Source organism: Pogonomyrmex barbatus, unplaced genomic scaffold (assembly GCF_055798465.1).
Source record: "Pogonomyrmex barbatus isolate J1 unplaced genomic scaffold, ASM5579846v1 scaffold11, whole genome shotgun sequence".
Taxonomy (NCBI): Eukaryota; Metazoa; Arthropoda; class Insecta; order Hymenoptera; family Formicidae; genus Pogonomyrmex; species Pogonomyrmex barbatus.
The window spans coordinates 3,012,008-3,027,430 of record NW_028297107.1 but is presented as its reverse complement, the minus strand read 5'-3'; the positions used below and the strand labels follow the sequence as shown (position 1 = coordinate 3,027,430).

The 15,423-nt window shown below is 42.0% G+C and overlaps 1 protein-coding gene across 4 annotated transcripts in view; it reads left to right on the top strand.

Moving 5' to 3' along the window:
• The first annotated feature begins 1,449 nt into the window (after positions 1 to 1,449).
• The window catches only part of Axn (protein axin), a 28,782-nt gene continuing 14,808 nt past the window's right edge, over positions 1,450 to 15,423 (top strand). For all 4 annotated transcript variants that reach the window (XM_089071081.1, XM_089071080.1, XM_089071079.1 and 1 more), the window contains exons 1-2: positions 1,450 to 1,845; positions 2,024 to 2,180. The gene's annotated coding sequence lies outside the window, so the exon portion shown is untranslated. The remainder of the gene's footprint in view (positions 1,846 to 2,023; positions 2,181 to 15,423) is intronic.

The following is a 15,423-nucleotide window of genomic DNA, read 5'->3' as shown; positions in this document are numbered from 1 at the left end:
TATTTCCTGAAATATCGCAGGCACCATTTTCTTGCCAATCATCGTTCTAATTAAGCGAATTCTCCGCTTTAATTACCAGTCTGCGGTATAAGATTAAATATATTTATATAAACCAGTTATACACAACACACAATTACACAATTACTACAATTTAATTAATAGTATTTATTTAATAGTTTCGCAAATAAATCTGAAATTTTAATTAAAATTATAAATTTTATTTTTCTTGTTCTTGTTTTCAAAAATAAATTGGGTAAGCGAGAGAATTGCATTGTTATTTTAAATTAAAATTTGAAATGACAGTTAACAATTAAATTAGTTCACAAGTAAATTTTAATGGAAATCAACAAGATTTTAATTTCAATGTTAAGATGCTAAATTCGATAATACAATTATCGATATAATACAATTTAAAAAGAATTTAATTAAAGTCTATGTTAATACTGTGATTTTATATATTAATACTGAATCATTAAGTGCATCGAAGTAAAACCGATTGTTTTCTGTTTTCAATACTAATAATTATAATGCAAACTAATTAGCAATTTTTGCTTTCTTTTGTAATTGATTTCCATTACAAATTTTGCTGTCAAGAATATTGGCAAAAATAATGATTATTGTTTTTATATTCGTGCCAATAGATGAGAAGATTAATTAAATAGATTATTGAAAATATAATGGAAATCAATTACAGAAGAAAGTAAAAATTGCTAGTTTGCATTATAATTATTAGTATCAAATATGAAAACTGAAAATAATCAGTTTTACTTCGAAAAACTTATCATGATGCTTACAGCATCATGATAAGAAATCACTAGCGTTTTCGATTAATGGATTTTAATTTTCGCGTCTTGCACTCACTTTTTTCATTTTTTTTTTTCATTGCTCGCATCCTATGTTTATCACGATTTAGATGCAAGAAGTATATAACCCAAATCAAAATCTACTGCAATTGAAAACGCTATAAATCATCGACAAGAACGACAGCGAAAGAAAATAATATTCTTATTTATTTCCGACAATATCATTACTGGTATAATTAAAAATATTATTAAAAATATTATTAATAATTTATAATTTATTCGCAAAACGTCTACCTTTCATACAAAAAATAATTTGTAAAAAATAATATTAAAAAAATATATACTAGAATATTAATAATCTCACTGCAAGAAACGAGATATTAAAACTTAATCAAATTTTTGATTTCTAGTCTGACCGTAGAAAAATATTAGTAATACAATGATAGTAAAACAATGTTTCTTAACGTTTTTATTTCTTTTTTTAGTTTGTTATTTCATATTCATTAATTATAATCATGGAATGAAGGCGCCGTGTGGAATGACCGATGTGATTATCGCGGAGGCCACGCGCGGCGCGACGCGTCACGTTGATTGGCCGACCCGCGAGGCGATTCAGATTCCGTGGGCAGCCGCATGGGCGCGCTCGCGTACGCGACTCGCACTCGTGCGGGAGCCAGCGACCGATGGCGACGACCGCCGAGATGTGCCTGCGAAGTTACGTGGTGCCGTCGTGCCGTCCTTAGATTCACGAGTCGTGCGTCTCTTCCACGGGTTCTGTTGTTATCTGCGCGTTTTCCGTCCCCGCGAGACGTACCACGACAACGACGTCGGCAACGGCGAAAGTAACAACAACGACGACGAAGACGACGACACGTCCCGTCGTCGAGTGCGTGCTGCGAATCGTCGCGCGTGAATGCGTGTATTCGTCGGTGTGGCCAGCGGTGTGGTGGTGTGGTGCGCGCCGTGTCGAAAAAGTGCCGACCAGATCACGGTGGATCATCCGTCTGTACCGAGCGGGAGAGAGAGGGATATGTGTATATAGGTAAATACATCAGAATGCGTGCGAAAGAGCAAGAAGGCGAGAGAAAGCGTGCATGTGCTGCGTGAGAGAGAGAGAGAGAGAGAGAGAGAGAGAGAGAGAGTGAGAGGGGCGAGGAAGAGATAGGGAGGAACGAGGAGAGAAAGGATGGAAAAAAACATGATGTGTGTCCGCGTTGCAGTTCACGGCGAATCGCCGCGAATACGGGAGTTGACACCTTCGCGAGAGCATGGGTCCGCGGCTACACCGCCAGTCGTCCCCGAATCGCCAAGAAGCGGCGTCGTCATCGTCGTCCCGGCATCGTCGTCAGTAAACACGCGCACCGACGGATATACACAGTGAGTCATTGCTCCTTTACTTTCGTCTGCTCGTCGCTTCCTTCCTTCGTTCTGTCCCCGCTCTTCTCTCCCCCTTTCTCACTTCTTTCTTCCTCTCTTCCTCTTTCTCCCTCTCACTCTCTCACTCCTCTCTTCTTCTCTCTTTCTCTCTCTTCCTCTCTCTTCCTCTCTCTTCCTCTCTCTTCCTCTCTCTTCCTCTCTCTTCCTCTCTCTTCCTCTCTCTTCTTCTCTCTTCTTTCTATTCACTTTTCTTCGTGCTTTTCCCTGTTCTTCGGTGTGTTCCTCTGCCGCGTTTGTAATTTCTCTCGATACTGATACCCTGGCCCTGACCTTCGCGGTGACAACCAAGAAAGTCCTAAAGGCATATTTATTCGGCTCCTATCAAAGGACTGTTCGTTCCGCATATCAAAATAATTCAACGGTCAAACTGGTGTATTCAATCTGGGAGGTAAAAGGAATATGATGCGCTTTATTTTAACATTGCCGACAAAGAGGATTAAGCTAAGTTTTTTCCATCTGTCTGACGTTTGTCTACGAAGCCGACAAATTTTACCTGGGATCTTAGTCCGGATCTCTCATTGTTGTGCAAATTTCCTGCTATAGATTTCTTCCAATCTTATTTGTTTCTTCTATAGCTTTCTCATTGTCGGTTTTCTTTGATTGTTTATGCAAGTATATTTCTCTCATATATAAAAAATTGTAAAATGTTTTATGATATACGTTAGAAATATTACTTTAGGAATAGCCGAAAACATTAAACATTTAAAAGAACATGGATATCTATATATATATATATCCGAAATGAAGATTTGGAAAAAAAAGAATGATAAGATTTTAAGATAGCCGTTACCATTTTTTCATACAAATCTGCTAAAAATAACCGATATCTCATATTAAATCCTCGTCGCCTATTTCTCTACCTCAAAGTATATAAAAATATTTATTGCGTGATACTATTGTGATACTTTTTATTTTTCTCAGAAGTCAAGTTCTTTAATGAATCAGACACACTTGTCATTCATAATTTGCGATTTAAAGGAAATATTTTGAAACAACGGTCAGAATCATTCATAAAATCAAGATGCTGACTCGAATATCAGTGAAATTTTTTTTTTTTTTTTTTTTTTTTTTTTTTTTTTTTTTTTAATTTGGTATTCGAGGATCACGTAATTATTGTTACCGAATGAATGAAATACTGACGTTCCCTCTGAAAATTTAGTTCATTAAAAGCGGACTGTAAAGTTCATACACATAAACTACGCGCGCGCGCGCGCGCGAGCGACTACGCGTATCGCCGGACGCAGCCGTGCGTTTTCTCGAGCCGAGATGATTTTCTGCGGTCGGTGCTTTCGTTTCGACTGGTCGCGGTGCTTTTTCTTCGGCCTGCTCCTTGCTCGCCGTGCCGTGCCGCGCTGTCGATGGCCTCTCCTACTCGTATGCCATCGTATACCGGGTGTTCCTTCGAGTCGCGACCATCGCCGGACTTGAAACGCGATTCCTCGTGTTATTCGATCCGAGATGCGTTTCATTTTAGGCTCTTGAATCATCGCATCTTTGTTGTTCATCAAATATTCAAGGACAAATAATACTTGCGAGTATATTTCAAATGCCCATGTGGAATCTACCCTCCCCTCCCCAGTTCTTTCTACTTGACGCTTTGATCCACGCCGAATGTCAACTCTCCCACGTTTTCTCTCGGTCTACGAATTTTCAAGGCAACCCCGGTGTGCTCGTTGTCTTTTAGCGGATACCGCGCACGTATTTCCGGAAGCACGGCGAGAGACACCCGCTGACATTTACGTGAGGAAAACGCGGAGCGGCTACGCGACAAAAGCGACGTTGACGTTGACGTCGGGCACAAGGCAAGGATAATGATATTACGGCTTAAAGAGACGGCTTAACCTAACCGTTAGTTTATTGGCGTGAAGGAGTCGCGGAGCGTGTCTACATCAAAGCGGCCGCTTCCGAGCTCCACTTTGCCCTGCCCCATTCGCCGCCGCCACCACCGCCGCCGCCGCCGCCGCCGCCGTCGCCGCCGTCGCCGCCGTCGTCATCGTCGTCGCCACCGCCGTCGACGTCTCCTCCGACCATCACTACCACCACCACCGAGCTGCTTCTGTCTGTTTCACCGAACTACGACGTATGCACCCTCGACAGAACGCGCGGCCCGTGTAGCTGTACCGTGTCGTCTATTAACACCTATTAACATCTGAAACGGGACACGGCAACTGGCACAGCCAGTAGATAAAGGTCCAGCACCGAGACGCGAATATCGCGACGACGATGTAGTTATTTGTTGACAAATCGCGCACTTCGGAATGAAGGAGAATGTCTGGCCCCGTCGACATATATTATATTGGTCGGAGCATGTGACGAAATTTTTTTGATCCTCCGTCTCTTGACAAATCTAGAAAGAGAGAAGTAAATGTACGTTTATGGATCTTTTTAGATTTTTTTTTATTGGTTGAATTTTTATATTAATAAATCTCTAAAAGTATAATAGTATACTTCTTACCGTGCGGATTCTCAATTGTCCTAGTTTGATTAATTGTATTTATATCGGGAATCTTTCTTATTACTTATTAGTTGATTTTTTTTATCTAGCGAAAAGAGGAATAATAATGTATTTATACAAGTTGGAGATATTTTTATTGTAATCCGATTCTTAAATGTGTAACTGCTGTGTACAAATGTCATAAAGTTGAAATTATTATATATGTAATGAATAATAATGGTTTTTGTTTCTTACGCAAAACGAATAAGTTGAACGCAAAATATATATCATCGAGTGTCTCATAGCCCTTGTTTACATGACTCATACCTACTCATATATCGTTTTATCTCTTTCTACATCTGTCAAGACAGTTTTGATTTGATGTTTCCAATATTAGTTTATTACTTCAAACTTTATAGCCAAGAAAAGGAATCACTCAGTTTACATTTCCTTGATATTTTTTCATCTTTCATCTTATTTTATCTAATCTTATACTATTTATTTTTGTATCTTCTTCTCTAATTATATTTAATTTCTCTTTTTCGCCACAACTTTCTCAAAACATACTTTTTACTTCATCTACTATGTCATTCCACATTCTTCTCTATCTTTCGTCTATATCATTCTTTAACTCTTCAAATCATTCTTTACTATTCTAACATGATTCCACATAATGTCTTAACTTATCTTGTTAGATCCTCCCTTATCATAAAACATGCAATATCTATCCTTTTTATTTATTCATCTTTTCCATATTTCCATATCTTTTAACCTATATAATTTAATCAAACACCTTATTCCATCACCCATCCTTAATTTATTCAAATTCTCCTCCTTAAATAATTCGGGTCACCTTCTATCCTAATTTCCTTGAATCTTTTATTATAAATATATTTCGTCCAATGCTGTGGCTGTGTTCCAAAATTCACTGCCAACAGTAATAACCTATAGTATACGTCTCTCGAATTATAAACTTCCGGTTACTGGCAATGAATTTTGGAACGCAGTCTACACGTCGACGTCTGAATCGAGTATGAGATTCCTCACGAATTTACCTGTCGGAATTATCGATGGTCAAACGTTAAAATCGTTGTTCGATCGGACGGACAACTCGTGAGCAACAACGCGGATCAGGGTTCATTTAAAAATCGAGGATCTCCGAGAATTCTCGGCGCGCGAGATATCCGGCTTTGTGAAACGCCGCGACGATTACTACTTACTAGCCGTTCTCCTCTTCTTCCCCAGGACTCGATTCTCCTTGTCCTTTTATTTACTCCCGCCAGCGGAATAGCCGGCCGGTAATAGATAACACGGGGAAATCTGCCGCGGCGGATCACGCGAACGGAGGGGACACGTGGCCACCCTCCGTGAAGGCGCCGGAGGTGGGCGAGGGGAGAGAAAGAGAAGAGAGAGAGGGGGGGGGGAGAAGAGAGGAAGAGAGAAGAGTAAGCACGCACGGTTTGGGAATCCTCCCCGGAGCACGACACGTTGAAGCGTCGACAAAGTAACTGCCTAGGGCTCTCCTCCTCGTCGTCCTCCTCCTCCTCCTCCTTCACATTCGTGGTTGTGCCATCGCGTTTGATACCACGTGCTCCTCGTCGGGATAAAAAGCGGCCGACATCGGCGAAGCATCGGGAGAGGGAGTCCTTCCCATTTCGATATCAAAGACTCTCCAGCGAGAACCCGCTAAAACGATGCTCTTTGACATCACAAAGCTTCGACGTCCCTCCGCCCACCCCTCCTTAACCTTTCTCTTTGCCCGCCGTGTCACCCACTCGTTCTTTCTCTCCACTTTTCTCGAGTCCGTTTCTTGTTTGCCACAAACGCGCGCCCGCCAAAGAAAGTGGCTTACGTCGTATATATACACTCGGTGCCGTCGACATCGTCGTCGTCGTCGTCGTCGTCGTCGTCCATAGGCAATATTTTCTCACTGAAATCGCGCCGCGGCGGGTGGCGGGGAGAGAGGGGGGGGGTGGGGACTCCTTTAAAGTGTCGCGGCTCCTCGTGACTTCGTGAGATACGCCTTTCCTTTTAATCCACTCACGCGCGCGATGGAGATGTGCGTACGTAACGTTCCCTTTTAAAATCACGAACGATAAAAAAAAAAAAAAAAAAAAACCAACGCCTTCGCACCTCGATTGACAATTTCGAAGCGGATTCCTCTCTTGACAAATATGCCGCACTCTTTTACTATCATCGTTTTTAAGAGAACCAATTATACTTTATTGTTGCAACCACATGCGGCATGCGATGATTATCGCGGGACGTGCTGCTTTTAATGTAAACCGGAAGTATTCGAGTATGCTTCTCCGCAAACGCAAGCGAGCGAGCGAGCGAGAGAGAGAGAGAGAGAGAGAGGGAGAAAGCCAGCATGACATTGCGATACCATCTGTCTCGTCTATGTGCAATAATTGCCGCTGTGTCGCCGGTCGGTTCCCTCTGTTCTCCGCTGTTTGTCCGTTCCTCCCCGACTCCTCCCCCGCTCAGAATTTCTCTTGCCACTTGAGCTTCCTCGGTGTGTCGCTTCATCGCCGCCGTCGTTCCGGTCGCTTTGATTCGGATACCTATCGCTAAAGCTAACCGCCGGGCGACGCTAATCGCCCGGTGAATTCGAAGTGCGCTCTCGCTCGAGTGCTCTCGCTCTCGGACGAACGGGCGCGCTCCTTCTTTCGAAAGTGCCGCGTCGAGGGGACGAGCCGATAAAGGCACACAATGAAACACAGGGTGTCCCTGTGCAACGTTGAAAGGATACCAGAGCGGCGCGGGTATCCTTTGCCCGGCTAATTCGTTCTGGGCAGAAATGCCGTAGCTCTTTTGTCGAACTTTGCAATATTCTGCCGATTTTCAAGAAAAGTAAATTATCTCGTCCCCTGACAGACATTCTAATGTTCTGGGAAGCGGAAAAAGGATCTTGTAAAGATCATTCCGCTCCTATGTTATCCAGCTTGAACGAATGACACGTAACGATCACAGTGTGCCTAATTACGTTTAGTTTTTGAAAAAAATAAGAAGCAGAATGTAGGTCGCTTGTGTGAGGATGAAACTTGTTCCACGTATTGCCAATAATGCTTGAATAATCCATCGCTGTCATATGCGTTGTGGGAGTATATTGCAGTCTAATGTCATTATTAGATTATAATAATCTTAGTAACAGTCAAGTGTGTCACCTTACGCTTCTACAGAATTATGTACCTATTTATCTGTTGATCTGTAAATTATTTTTTCTCTCGCATTAAAAAAATTATTTTTTGCGAATAAAAATCTGAGTTCACTTTTTCCTTTTCTGTTAAAAATTAAAAATAACTTTTATTAAAAATATTTTGATATAATACAAAAGAAAAAATAACTGTGCGTATAATTTATGTCTTTTTTGTGTTATATCAAAATATATATTTTTGAAAGCTTATTTGGTCCCGTTGCTTTTAGTTTAACCGGAAGAGATAGTATGTTTTGACAAGTGATGTAATTATATTTAAAAATCTAAAAATTTTTAAGGAAAAAAATTAACCGTTTGCATTTTATTTTAATTTTATGTTAATTCGATCGCGAATTTATGGCCAATCCTACTCGTTTGTAAAGCATAAGCGCGTTTCACGACGATGAGCATGAAGCACGTAAATTTTTCAGCCGCGATACCGGAAGCGACGGTCGCCGGAGACCATTGCCTCCTTATCCGGCTGACTGAATCTTTTAACATCGGTAAGAGGCAAATCTCGTCCCGCTTAATCCCGCGTAAAAGTTTCGGTAGGTTTCGCCGGTAAATCTGCCCGCGTCCCTCTTCCTCTCTCTTCCTTTCTCGAGCAGCAAGCCGATTGAAATCGATCAAACGGCAAAACTCGGAAGGAACTATGCATTTTTTAACCAACGTAAAGAAAACGCTCGTAAAACTCAGCGAGATTCTGCAGCGTAATCCCGCGCCGTTTTACGTCTCTCGGCCCCCGCGGCGAGATCTTGAACTACAGTTTTGTAACGATCCCTTACAATCCTCCTTTTAATCCCGCTGTGCAACGTCATGAATTTTACAATTTAACCGCAGAGTAAATCGTTGAAAAAGGAAGGATTGTGAGTGGCGTACGAATTTTGTATTCGCGATACTTTTCATATGAATTTAGAACGCGGATTTATCCCTGCGACTTTCTCTCTCTCTCTCTCTCTCTCTCTCTCTTCCTCTTCTCTCTTAGCGCAAGAGAGGATCCTGTCCGCTCGGACAAGTCTCGCGGTATTCTCCCCGATCGTCCCCCAGGCTCCCTCGGCCACGACGGCGATCCCGTTAACGAACGACGCCATTAAGGGCGCATTAACATATAATTTTCCGTGAGAAATTATAGGCGACTCAGCGCCGGGTTGCTTTGCACGGTGTTTATTACGCGTGTCCGCCGCGGCGCGAGAGCGAGTGGGCCCAGGATGAGAAAAAGAGAAAGAAGGATAAAGATAAAGCAAACGAGAAGGAGAGAGGAGCAGGAGCGTCGCACCGGCGTCCAGAGTCGATTGGCGGTGGCGAAGGAGAGAACGTCGGATCGCGATGGGGCTGAGACGCGGGGAGGAGGGGGGAGACGCGGAGGTTTTAAATCGCGTGATGTGTTAGTGCATTCATGCGAATCCACATCTTGCGGAGGGGGCGGAGGGAGAGCGCGTGTGTGGGATCGCGTGCGGCGGCGAGATCAAACGAACACGCTCCGTCTCTCTCCATCCCGCTCCGTTTCTCTCTCTCTCTCTCTCTGTCTCTCTTTCTCTCTTTCCATCTGCCCGGCCCTCTCTTTTTCTCTTTATCATCATCGTTCTCGTCGTCGATGTTTCTCCTTTCCCTTCTCGCTCGCGGCCGAGCTCTGGCAAACATGCTACCAGTTTCTCACTTTTGCTCGTAAGCGTGCGTTCTCTCTCTTTCTCCTTCTTTCTTTTCTCCTCGACGACGACGACGACGACAACGTCGAACCGGCACCGGTTCTCTCTTGTTGGTCTCGTCCTTTGCCTTCTGCCTGACGAGAATAGGAACTCCAGAGACCGTCGTCGCAGGCGCGATTTCATTATTATTATCGCCTATAGTTTAATTTCCGTTAATTGCCGGGTGCGTGGGTTTCCCATGGATTCTGCAAGATTAAAACTACTAATCGCCTTTAGAACTGGTACCTAAGAAATTTGGCTGCGCACAAGGGAATAATCGTTGAATTATGAATTTGATTCTGCAAGCATTAGCGCTTCTTAAGGTAAAAAGCTTTGAAAGAAAATTTAATTTGACTTTAAAAAAATATTTACTGATATACTTACAGAATGTACTTTTGTTTTCGTGTATTAATATTATGCAAAGTTTTCTTTTAATTCTTCGAAAATTTACGAAATTACATCCTTAAAACGTTGAACCATTCGAATCTTTTATTTATATCTGTTGTTTGTTATTCGGCTAGCGTGCAAAGAATTCACTGCTCAAATGAATTACACGGCAATACAGAAATACATCGGACTGTTGTAAAGAGAGCAAAGGCTGAAATTATATAAAATGTGCGAAGCGACAGGTACAGATTTAGTCTGAGAATTAATCGCATCGTGAGTTCCGTTTGAAGAGAATTTCGTAACGGAGTCGTGTACCTGACAATCTCCTTTAAATCGAGGTATTTACCGGAGTCGATAAGATTGTCGGGACGCCAGCTGTTGCGGTTGAATCACACAGCCGGAAAATGCCAAATCGCATTTCAGACTGCACTTGATGCATCGATTTAAGCTCACACCGGCGACTCTAATTCAGGATTTATCCGAATTCGTATTCTATTTACCTCTTTTTTTAATCCAATTGTAAGATTAAGAGAACTTTAATCTAATTGTGGGATTAAAAAATACAGAATTTTGTGTGATGACTTGCGTGATTCTTGCGTCTTTTTCTGAATCACGCAAATAATCACACAAAATTCTCTATTTTTTAAAACATGCCTATTCATAGCTATTCGAAAAAATATTTTGAAAGTATTTCATCGATTATTTCGATATGGTAATCAACAAAAGATCATATCTATTTTTATCAATGTAAATAATTAATTTAACTTCGAATCAATTTATTGTTCATTTTTTTTTTAAATTTTTAGAAAACTAAAATGGAATAAAAAATAAATTAAGATTGAAGTTATCTATATTGGTAAAAATGGTTATTAAAAGAGAGAATTGGAAACTAGAGCTTAACTTTTCATCGCGAAGAGAAATTTAGAGCGTGTGCGTAAATTTCTCTCTTTCCTTCCATTTTTTTTCTTTCGGAACTTCTTATGTATATATATATATATATATATATATATATATATCATTATCTTTCGAGATCGAGTGTCATCCGGCTTCTTTCGTTGACGATCCAACGTCGGCCCGGTCAAACCGCTGACACCTTTCAAGTTGCCGACTTTCCTCCCCTTACGTTTCCTCACTTTTCCGCTCTCCCTTCTCCCCTGCCCCCCCTCCCCTCCGTCGGCCTTCGGTCTTTCGTATGTTTTCTTTATACTCTTCCCGACAGTCATGCGAATTTGTCGCTTTATTATCACGCCGGTACATCTTTGAATCTGACTTATGTTGTTCTGCGAACAAATACCGGCTTTGATTTTTTCAATAAAAGAAAAATGTCAAAAACAGAATTGCGCGTTGAATCTTTTATCAAGTATTTAACATTAAAAAATGAAATCTTTAAAATAATGTAAAAATGAAATAATGTAAAATTGTTTATTACTTTTGAAATCGCTACTTTCCAATTATGTTTTTTTAATAATGAAACGACAACAGTGGCCGATATAATTTGACAAAGTTATTGTTCAATCAAGTTGATAAGGCAGTCGGCTAGTCAGTCAAAAAATCCGAGTTTCCGTTTAAAGATCCTCTTAAGAATTTGCCCTTGTACCTGGACCCTATCACTTTTTTGTCCGCGGCTTCGTTCACGGAGATCCCTCTTCTATCTTTCTCTTTCTCTCAAAAGGTCAGAGAGAGAGAGAGAGAGAGAGAGAGAGAGAGAGAAATAAAGAAAGTGAGGAGGAGGCAGTGGCAGGAGAGGAGATCAGTTTGCTTGCGAAGGAAGGTGGAGAAGAAGAACAAGTGGGGGATGCCGCGCGATAGAAAAGAAAAAGAGAAGCATGCTGTAAGGGATAGAGCGAGAGGGAGAAGACGGAGATAATGCTCGCTCTCTCCCCTGGCTCCTACGGTCACTGTAGTTTCAGTCTCACCGTGTACGTTGGATAGGACACAGGCCCTACAGTCCGATCTTTCGTCATCCTTTCGTTCGGCGTCGAAATCCTCAATTCTTCTCTCGCAATGATTGTTGTGAAATACATCCATTTCCGAAGGACGTGATCAACGCTTCGAGTGAGTTTCAATTCGAAATGTTTATCGTATTCTGGAAGAGAGAACGTTAAATATACAAATGTACGCAGGTGATGAGTAATTTTGTGTGTGTGTGTGTGTGTGTGTGTGTGTGTGTGTGTGTGTGTGTGTGTGTGTGTGTGTATGGTGTGTGAATTAATATGTTATAAATATTTGAAGTGAAATTAATGTTGAAAATCGGAGAAGCATCAGAAAAAGAACGAATCATTGATCAATTCGTTGTTTTTATTTCCAAGGATAATAGACTTTGAGATCAGCTGATGAGTGATAAAGAGGAAGTTGCAAAGAGAAAAATTCTGATAAATCTGACAGAATTTAAATGGCGTATGCTCGTCAGGGAATGATTTTCGATGATGAAAAATGATCGTAATTTTAACGCGGAAGTAAAATCGGTGAATCGTGCTCGATCGGTCGATTCATGCTGAGGAGAGAAAAGAGAACGTACATCGTACTATGGGAGACTTCGATGCCTCCGTCTGGAAAATCTCGGCGCGAATGCTGAAGTCACCCCCGCACACGATATATTCGGGATATATCCACAAGATATTTGATCGATAGATCAATCGTTATGTGATCCTCATTATACGCGAAAAGAGCAAAATCGCGCGATGATCCAAAGATCGTGACGAGAATAAGTTCGTATAAAAGAAATATTAAATCGTGTCTAACACTTTAGTAATCGGACTCTTAAACATAGGCTGTACGTTGACTTTAATTTCGTGAAATCTTATGCGAAAGGAAATTTAAATTTAAAGCAATTCCAGTTACATCGATGAAACTGGAATTTGTGCAACAAGAGGAGAAAGGGAAAGAGAAAAAAATCTTGAGTTTGAGGGAAAGTCTTTCTGTGAATTGTGATTATTTTGTGAGAGGAAGATTTGTTTTTGTGATAAATTTGTGTGTAGTCATGAAATCGAGAATGGTATCGATATTTTCGGGCAATTGCTGGCAGGATTTGGAAAAAGGCAGGTAGACGAGACGTCACAACCGATAGTCATCGCGCCACGACCTGACGACGATGATGATGAACGAGTTACGAGCCCCCATGACCTGGCGTGGAGTTAAGGTATTAATTGCGGTGAATTACGGGAGACTATTAATTACGGTGCGCCAAACGAATTATTAATCGCGACACCTACCCGAGGGGAGAGGGGGGATCATTTCCGCTCTGAATTCCCACAATTATCGCATGAGGTATCTAAATGATTCATGATAACATCTAAAAGAACGTGGTGAACTTAATTGAAAGAATGCAGTTCTGAAAAGCTTATCTTCCTTCATTAAAGAAAAGCTTATCGATTACTTGTTAGGGCTTTTACTTTTTAGGTTGTTTCCTATTTAATTTTTACAAGTCGACACGAACGTCGCTCCGGCTCTTTCTCGGCATCCAATGAGTAATAAGGCTGCAATGATATTTTTATCGATATTTGTGTGACTAAAGCAATTTTTGTAAATAACTCTAATCGCATTCGGCATTTTCAAAGCTAGGCTTTGCGTTAAAACAACACGTGGAGTTAGATGAATTAAACTTTAAGTGAAAGCGTTCGAAGGTTATCTTATCAAGATGATTCACTTATAGCACACAGTAATTCTGTCAATACTCTACTCATGTCCGTTCATTTTTACTTAAAAAGCTTAAGTAATCGTAATCACAAAAACCACATTCTAATATATTCTCGAGTTAAAGCCGGCTCGTTGCACGCCACGTTTTTCTCCATATATACAAATACCCCTTTCCTCCCTCAGCTCTTTGAAATGAGACATGTGTCTTCTTTTAACCGACTGAAGTTCGGTCACGGCTTACTCAACCTCTTTGTCATCCTCCGAATACCTGCGGCGACAGTGACACCGCCCAAGATGGATCGCATAGATATTTGGAAAACTCGAGATAGGTCAGGTCAGGTAGTTGTTTGTTGAGAGACGAGAGACGAGAAGAGGAACCGGCTTCGGTTAATACAGTGCCGAACGTCGTCCTTACCGACGCTACCACCTGGGGCGAGCGGCCCTTCAGAAGTCCCTTTGAAAGATTTGCAGCTTGAGTAGTACCTCCGTGAGGTGATGTGCGTAAAGTCATCTGACGATAACGGTGACACGCCTTTGATCGCTTCCGCCTTGTCTTTCAGTGGCGCCGTCGTGCCTCCTCTCGTACCGGTCGTATCGGTTATCTTGAAAGAGCGTGTTCTCAGATCGGTATCGGGAGGGGGGGGGGGAATCTCGGATTTTATACAACGCGAGAGAGAAAACTTACATGCCAGAATATCTCTGTCCATTTCCACTCGTCTCGAGTCTGTATCGCCTTGAAACCCCTTCTTTTTCTATAGGTATACGTAATATAGATAATTAACAATTAATTACGTCGTTTATATCTACTCGCGTGTGAGTGTCGTGGTGTGGATGCATTGCCTGGACAATTAATTGATAATTAGTTATATTATCATTATATCGAATAGTCGAGAATGATAAATCACTATCTATTAAGCGAGCTAATTAAATTTTCCATTGACCTACGATGATTTATGATTTACGCGTTCCTATAATATATCGATAAGAAAATGGAGGAGTATTAATCTGAGAAGTAGCTGCGTCGCTCTTTTTTTATCTGGTCGAGATCTCAAAGGCGATTAAAAGATTCTTTTAGAAAAATCCAGCCTCTCTGGGCTATCATTGCGAGAAAGAGAAGGGGGGCTTCTGAAAAAATTCGAATCTTTATCTTAATAAACAGAGAGTCTGTGCTCTGAAAAGGGGACCGGTAAGAAAGAATGAGACGGTAAGTAAAGGGGGTCTCGGACATGTCCCCGGCTCTCTTGGGCGCGTAAAATAAATTTCGCCGACGTTGCTCTCCGCAGACGAGGAGCCGAAGGGACTCTCGCGGACGAGAGAGAGGAGAGGTACCGCGGGTTAGAGAGCGCGGGGAGGGACCGGGGGGGGGGGAAGCAGAGAGGGTTAGTTGAAAGGGTTAGCTGAATGGGAGCCGTGTGTATGCTTTCCTCGTTTGAGAAGCCTCGTATCGCCCAGGGCCGTAAGGGAATCACGGTCGCGCCACTGTCTCTAACGCGCCTCGCGATAAACCGCTCGCGCATAATTATTTAACACCCGTTAAGTCCGACACGTCGCGACGGCGGTGTCCGTCGTGACGTTCGACGTTCGTTTGGCTCCGCGGCGCGGCCGTATATGGGCTAATAGTAAGCGAGGTAGGGGAGAGGGGGTGGGAATGTTGGTCTTCTCGCCGGTATTCATACGGATTCCAATCGATGGTGGAGGGTTCGATGGCACCTCTAATACAGGGTAGCCTTCGTGAAGCGTCGAGGAATTTGAAAAACACGAATCGGGCTAGGCTAGTGGATGGGAAAAAAGGGACTCTTGAGGATCGGTCGTTACTTCCGGTTTAAATTGAGTAATGTGAGCGCG